The sequence below is a fragment of the Bos indicus genome, chromosome X (genome assembly GCF_029378745.1).
Source record: "Bos indicus isolate NIAB-ARS_2022 breed Sahiwal x Tharparkar chromosome X, NIAB-ARS_B.indTharparkar_mat_pri_1.0, whole genome shotgun sequence".
NCBI classification, from domain to species: Eukaryota; Metazoa; Chordata; class Mammalia; order Artiodactyla; family Bovidae; genus Bos; species Bos indicus.
In genome coordinates, this window is record NC_091789.1 from 136,756,998 (window position 1) to 136,764,872 (window position 7,875).

The following is a 7,875-nucleotide window of genomic DNA, read 5'->3' on the forward strand; positions in this document are numbered from 1 at the left end:
TTCCATGCAGGAGACCTGGATTCGAGTCCTGGGTCGTAAAGATCCCCTGAAGAGAATAGCTACCCATTCCAGTGTTCTGGCTTGGAGAATTCCATGCACTCTATAGTTCATGGGAGTCATTTTAGACTCCCTATGAGAATTGCTGATCAAAGTGTATATTTAACTTTTCATTTATGTAATGCAAATTTTTGCTTTTTCTCCCAAGACAGTGTACCAGTGCACACTCAACGGCACTATATCAGCATTTCGTGGTTTCATATGCCCAGCAACTCTTGGTGTTTTCAGAATTTTTGACCATCTGATACGTGTGCAATCCATCACTTAAAGTATTTGCATATAATTTCACTGTATGGAGGAGCCATCACTTGTTCAAATCAAAATTCTGGTGTAGGGCGTGGAGATAGTTTACAATTTTTCTGTTTTATAACCAAAGCAGTGGTTGTCCAATTACTTCCTCATGACAAATTCCTAGAGTGAAAATGCCAGACCAAATGTTCCACACATTGAAATTTTTGATACATATTACCCACCTGTCACCTGGAAAGATTTTACAATTTTACATTATCTACAGTATTTGCATACTTCTACTCCCAAATGCATTCCAAAAGCAGCTTTTAAAAAAAATGTAAGTTTTGTATATACTTAATATTATCTTTTTCTGTTGTTGCTGTTTTTAAATTTATTTTTTAATTGAAGGATGATTCCTTTCAGAATTTAATTTTAAAGGCCAAATGACACAGGGCTCTCAGAAGAGCAAAACCCAGAAATGCTTTTTCCCATCCCAGATTCCACTTCCCAGAAGCAACCATTTTACATCCTTAGCAGTTTCATCTGTTTGCTTCTATAATTCATAATATGCTTATACTGCTGTTTCTTCGTTTTGTTTAAAATGTAGCAGACAGGCTAGATGCCCACTCTGATATCAATTTTTCCTCAACCTTCAGAGATAGCTTAGAATTCCTGAGCTTTCCAGGGTATTGAAGCATTAAAATGTCCTTGTCCCCACTTGGCTGCTGTTACTTGCTCTCCTGTTTAGTCAATAAGAACATATCTTTTCTTTTTATTCTTTTACTGTCATTTAGTGGGGTTTTGTGGACAGAGTGGAGATAAATGGATGTATTTAATCTGCCATATTCAACCTGAAATCCGAAGACACTGTAGATTTTATTATCATTATTATTTGGCCACGCTATAGGGTTTGGGAGAAGGCAATGGCACCCCACTCCAGTACTCCTGCCTGGAAAATCCCATGGATGGAGGAGCCTGGTGGGCTGCAGTCCATGGGGTCGCTGAGGGTCGGACAGGACTGAGCGACTTCACTTTCACTTTTCACTTTCATTCACTGCAGAAGGAAATGGCAACCCACTCGTGTTCTTGCCTGGAGAATCCCAGGGACGGGGGAGCCTGGTGGGCTGCCGTCTATGGGGTCACACAGAGTTGGACATGACTGAAGTGACTTAGCATAGCATAGCATAGCATAGGGTTTGGGAGACCTTAGTTCCCCGTTCAGGGATTGATCCTCTGCCCCGCAGTGGAGTTCCAACCACTGGACCGTCAGGGAATTCCCGTTACTTTTAGAAAATTTTTAAAAACTTTGAAAACAATTAGAGTAGTATCTATGTTAGAAAGGCCTCTCTGAAAATCGGTTAACACTTGGGACACTGATGGACGTTAAGAAACATGGAATCAGCTGAGCGCCCCCTACTGGAATATCTTGCCCAAAGAAGTCTGACTTTCCCTGGGGCCTCTGTTCATGGCCCAGCGCTTCACAATCATGGCGGTCCACCAAAGGAGTCGGACAGTTTCTAAAAATCCTATGCCCAGGACTCCACCCTGGGCCAATTAAATTTTTCTCTGTGTGTGTGGGGATTGAGCATCAGCATTTTTAAAGCTCTTGAGTGGTTCTAGAGTGCAGAGTCACTGTTCTCTGCTAAGCAACTCACTGGTTTAGCCGGTTTATAACAGCATGGTAATATTTGGACTGGAATCCGTCCCGTGTCCTTGTTATGCAGTTACTTTTGTGTGTTGTCTAGATTCTGGATAGTGTCTATTTTCATGCTCTAATTTCATAAGCATGTCTTCTGTTAATCTGAGTAATGAAGCACACAGCGGCCTTAACATAGTATATTTGTGCCACACTCATTTGGCAGAGGCATAGGATTTAGTTCAGTCCTCACATCACATTTATACTCTGCAGGAAGTCGCCATGACAGAGTGAAAACTGTCCAGTGATGTGGCCATTTTGTTGCATGTGGATTTTTGCATTGCTGGAGTGCAGTAATGGCGGAGAATATTATAGTCTTAATGACTATTATTGTGATTATAACGTGGATACTTGAGTCGTAGTCACCAAAACCCTCCATTATTATGAATTGATCCAATGTCTATATGGGGTTGCAAAGAGTGGGACACGACTGAGCACACCCAGACACACTATATTAGCCTCCCGTCCACCCCAGGCCCTCCGCAAAGCGTTATTGAGAACAGGCTTAATTCTTAGAGGGGCTGGTTAGTCTTGCTGCGTTTTAGCTTTAGCCTGCAAAAAGTATAGTCATTACTCATCATGGTTATCAGAAAAGAACAAGATGGGTCAATATATATCATCAAGACTGGATGAGGGGAAAATCCTACAACAAGATTTAGAGTACAGGACCGTGTGGAGGGAATTCTCTGGTGGTTAGGGTTCCATGCTTTCATTTCCAAGAGAGCATGTTCAATCTCTGCTGGGGGACTAAGATCCTACAAACTGAGTGAAGCGACCCCCAACCCCCCACGAAGATGGTGACTGGGTTGCAGTGATCTTTTATAATGAAGGACAGGTTACTGAATTTGAGAAGTCTACAGTGAAAGTAAAATGTGTTCTTAAAACTCAAGACCATCTCAGGGCAGTTGCAATTCTAACAACAGGAGCTGACAGGGTCCTCTACTCCAGAAGAGAATTTTTAGTTTTCAGGGAAAACGGTAATATTTAAACCTTAAAGAAATCAGGATGGACTGAATAAATGCTATAAAATATTATAGTTTAACAACTGAAATCATAAATGACTTTATGCAAACAAATCCCTCAGTGTGAGGATCACATAACCAAAGTGATTTGTGAGAAATGCATAACTGCATGAAATTAAAACTTCATGAATATTCATGTCATCTGCCATGACTTACTAGTTTTCCAAGCATCTTTGGGGGCACTGTAACATGCATTTTGTAATTTTATTTTCTTCTTATCAACATAGTTGGATACTTTCATAAACTAATCATTCATTAAAATAGTCTGTCTTCTCCCAATGCAACTAATTGATTATATTAACTATATCAAAATTTCTACATTTTTTTAACTCAAAAATAATTTGTTAAAATTAATGCACCTAATTTCAGGGTTGAAAGATGTGTATCTTTACTTTAAAATGGTGGGAAAGTCTACCAGAAAGAGCAACCTACCAAATAATTCACACTATAGAAGCACATGCAGAGTCCTAAGGCAATGGCACCCCACTCCAGTACTTTTGCCTGGAAAATCCCATGGACGGAGGAGCCTGGTAGGCTGCAGTCCATGGGGTCACTAAGAGTTGGACATGACTGAGCGACTTCATTTTCACTTTTCACTTTCGTGCATTGGAGAAGGAAATGGCAACCCACTCCAGTGTTCTTGCCTGGAGAATCCCAGGGACAGGGGAGCCTGGTGGGCTGCCGTCTATGGGTCGCACAGAGTCGGACACGACTGAAGTGACTTAGCATAGCATAGCAAAGCAGTCAAGAAGGCAAATAAATAGTTGCAAGTTGTATGTAATCTTGTTTTCTTTCAGTAAACTTTAAAAATTTTCTGTGAATCGTATTCATAATATTATTATATTAATGCTCAAAATTGTAAAAAAATATGGAACGCTTCTCCGAATTTGTGTGTCATCCTTGCGCAGGGGCCATGCTAATCTCTGTATCATTCGAGTATTAGTATATGTGCTATTGAAGCGTCTAGCACTGTAACATTCTTTTGATTGTGCAAAATCATCTTGGTTATAACGGGGCATCTGAAAGCACCATGAGGACAAATACCTGCTTTGTCTCCTAAAAGATAAGCTTTTTTAATTTTCAGATATGACACATTGAGACTTGTCACTTTGTGTAAGTTAGCACTTCTGCGTATAGGAGATTCTGCCACTGTGACGAGGGCATAGTAGCAGCACACAACCTCCTGAGATTGGCAAGGTCAGCTGAGGACTTGACTTATTTGCCATCAACTGCTGTAATCGCAAAATACATGGATATTGTTAATTCTTGTGTGATATTGACTCCATGCACCTAAAATAGGCTTTAAAGACAGTATGGTTTGATGCTCTATTTACCTTTTAAATGATTTTTGTTATTTAGGTTTATTTGCATAAACACATCATCCAGCCTTCAGGGTGGGCACATCAGCCCTTAGATGCCACCCAAGAACCTCAGAGAAAGCTCATGAACATGAATTGTGATTCTCAGAAAGCCCTACCTCTGTGCTTGGTAGAGCGCACACTCTGGAATGTGCTGTGAGAAATATCTGATTCAGCAGGACTATTCATTGTCCCCCTGGGAAGTTGGATCCTCCTAATTTGGGCCTGTGGCAATGGGAGTGGGCAACGGTGACAACTGGAGGCACTTGCAACTAGAAAGTCAGTGTCAGCTGAGGATGCTACAGGAAGAGTAAAAAGCACCAGAAAGTTCTATAGCCCTGAGCGCATCAGTGCATTGGTGCAGCGCCGTCAACTCCTGCGTGCTCGCTCAGTCATGTCCTACTCTGCCACCCCATGGACTATAGCCCACCAGGCTCCTCTGTCCATGGAATTTCCCAGGCAAGAACACTGGAGTGGGTTGCCAGTTCCTTCTCTCAGCTCATGAGGTCCATTCTATCCTCGGGGGTCTTGGTACCATGCAAGACGCTGAGCCAGCAGGTCTGGGGTTGGGGGCGGCCTGAGACCCTGCATATCTAACCCCTTAATTCTGTTTCCTTTTATGAAGCTCCTTTTTGTGAAGCTCATGTATTTTGATGCACAGTATAAGTTGTCGGCTGACCCCCAAGCACATAATAAATACTGAAAATTTCCCCATCAAACAGGTTGAAATTATTTTGCCCTTTAAAAGAATAATATTTCAGGGAATTCCGTGATGACCTAGTGGTTACGATTCTGGGCTTTCACTGCTGTGGCCCCAAGTTCAATCACTGGTCAGGGAAGTGAGATCCTGAAAGCCCCACAGTGCAGCCAAAAAAAGAAAAGAAAAAAAAAAAAAAAAGAATAACACTTCAGTTACCTGTGTAATTTACAAAAGCAGAACATTTCACCCACGGATGGATCCATAAAACTGTAACCTAACTGTATTTTTATGCTGTGTATAGGAGCTCCAGTGGTGCAATCAGTTAGTGTACTTATACGCTGTATATAAAATCTTATTTTATCCATTTAACAGGTTAACGTACAATTAAGCATTAAGACTGTCATGTAAAACTAATAGCAACAACTGTAACATTTCTATTTTCATTTTAGGTTTTTAATTTTTTAAGATATTTATTTTTTTATGACTGCACTGGATCTTTGTTGCTGCACAGGTTTTTTAAAATTTGTTTTAATTGGAGGATAATTACTCTACAATATTGTGGTGGTTTCTGCCATATATCAACATGAATGGGCCATAGGTATACATGTGTCCCCCCAATCCTGAACACTCCCTCCCCCCCATCCCCCTAGGTTGTCCCAGAGCACCTGCTTTGGATGCCCTTCTTCATACATCAAACTCCCACTGGCTATTTTACATATGGCAATGTATCTGTCTCAATGCTGTTCTTTCAAATCATTCCACCCTCTTCTTCTCCCACTGAGTCCAAAAGTCTGTTCTTTACTTCTGTGTCTCGTTTTCTGCCCAGTACATAGGATCCAGGTGGCACTAGTGGTAAAGAATCTGCCTGCCAAGGCAGGAGACATAGGAGATACAGGTATGATCCCTGGGTCAGGCAGGTCCCCTGGAGGAGGGAACGGCAATGCACTCCAGTATTCTTGCCTGGAGAATCCCATGGACAGAGGAGCCTGGTAAGCTACAGTCCCTAGGGTCACAGAGACGGATACGACTGAAGGTACTTAGCGTGCATGCTCCTTTGCTGCCCTGCACATCGGATCGTAGGTACCATCTTTCTAGAGTCCATCAGTTCAGTTCAGTTCAGTCGCTCAGTCATGTCTGACTCTTTGCAACCCCATGAACTGCAGCACGCCAGGCCTCCCTGTCCATCACCAATTCCTGGAGTTCATTCAAACTCACGTCCATCGAGTCGGTGATGCCATCCAGCCATCTCATCCTCTGTCGTCCCCTTCTCCTCCTGCCCCCAATTCCTCCCAGCATAAGGGTCTTTTCCAATGAGTCAACTCTTTGCATGAGATGGCCAAAGTACTGGAGTTTCAGCTTCAGCATCAGTCCTTCCAATGAACACCCAGGACTGATCTCCTTTAGGATGGACTGGTTGGATCTCCTTGCTGTCAAAGGGACTCTCAAAAGTCTTCTCCAACACCACAGTTCAAAAGCATCAATTCTTCAGCACTCAGCTTTCTTCACAGTCCAACTCTCACATCCATCGTTGACTACTGGAAAAACCATAGCCTTGACTAGACGGACCTTTATTGGTAAAGTAATGTCTCTGCTTTTTAATATGCTATCTAGGTTGGTCATAACTTTCCTTCCAAGGAGTAAGCGTCTTTTAATTTCATGGCTGCACTCACCATCTGCAGTGATTTTGGAGCCCCCAAAAATAAAGTCTGACACTGTTTCCACTGTTTCTCCATCTATTTCCCATGAAGTGATGGGAGCAGAAGCACAAGCTGGAATCAAGATTGCCGGGAGAAATAGGAGAGTGAAAAAGCTGGCTTAAAGCTCAACACTCAGAAAACTAAGATCATGGCATCTGGTCCTGGGTTGTATGGTAGTTTTATTCCTAGTTTTCTAAGGAATCTCCATACTGTTCTCCATAGTGGTTGTATCAGTTTGCATTCCCTCCAACAGTGCAAGAGGGTTCCCCGTTCTTCACACCCTATCCAGCATACATTGTTAGTAGACTTTTTGATGATGGCCATTCTGACTGGTGTGAGATGATACCTCATGGTGGCTTTGAGTTGCATTTCTCTAATAATGAGCAATGTTGAGCATCTCTTCATGTGTTTATTAGCCATCTGTAGGTCTTCCCTTGGAGAAATGTCTGTTTAGGTCTTCTGCCCACTGTTTGATTGAGTTGTTCATTTTTCTGGTATTGAGCTGCATGAACTGTTTGTATATTTTGGAGATTGTCAGTTGTTTTGTTTGCTACTGTTTCCTCCCATTCTGAGGGCTGTTCTCTCACTTGCTTAGTTTCCTTCGTTGTGCAAAAAGCTTTCAAGTTCAGCCAGTTCCCATCTGTTCACCTTGTTTGTACTTCCGTTACTCTGGGAGGTGGATCATAGAAGACCTTGCTGTGATTTATGTTGGAGAGCGCCCTGCGCAGGCTTTCTTGAAGTGCAGCTCTCTGGTTGCAGACTCCTCATTGTGGTGCTCCTCTTGTTGCACAGCATGGGCTCTAGGGCATGGGCTCAGTAGTTGTGGCTCAGGGACTTAGTTGGTCCGCAGCATGTGGGGTCTTCTCGGATCAGGGATCAAACCTGTCTCCTGCATTGGCAGGTGGATTCTTTACCACTGAGCCACCGTGGAAGCCCCAGGTTTTAAAATTTCTCTGAAACCTTTCCTTTTTTATGTTTATTCAACATTCGTCAATACGAATTTTAGTGCATATACTACAAGCCAACTACTGTTATAATCTGAGCTGCTTATATCTAGGATTTTTAACTACTTAGAAACATTTAACATTTGTTTCCCTACAGCAAACTCTAAATT

The 7,875-nt window shown here is 42.3% G+C and overlaps 1 non-coding gene across 1 annotated transcript; it reads right to left on the reverse strand.

Moving 5' to 3' along the window:
* Positions 1 to 3,868: 3,868 nt before the first annotated feature.
* LOC139181758 (U6 spliceosomal RNA) lies at positions 3,869 to 3,976 on the reverse strand. The gene has a single exon (XR_011565501.1). It is a non-coding gene; the product is annotated as a U6 spliceosomal RNA (small nuclear RNA).
* Positions 3,977 to 7,875: the final 3,899 nt, after the last annotated feature.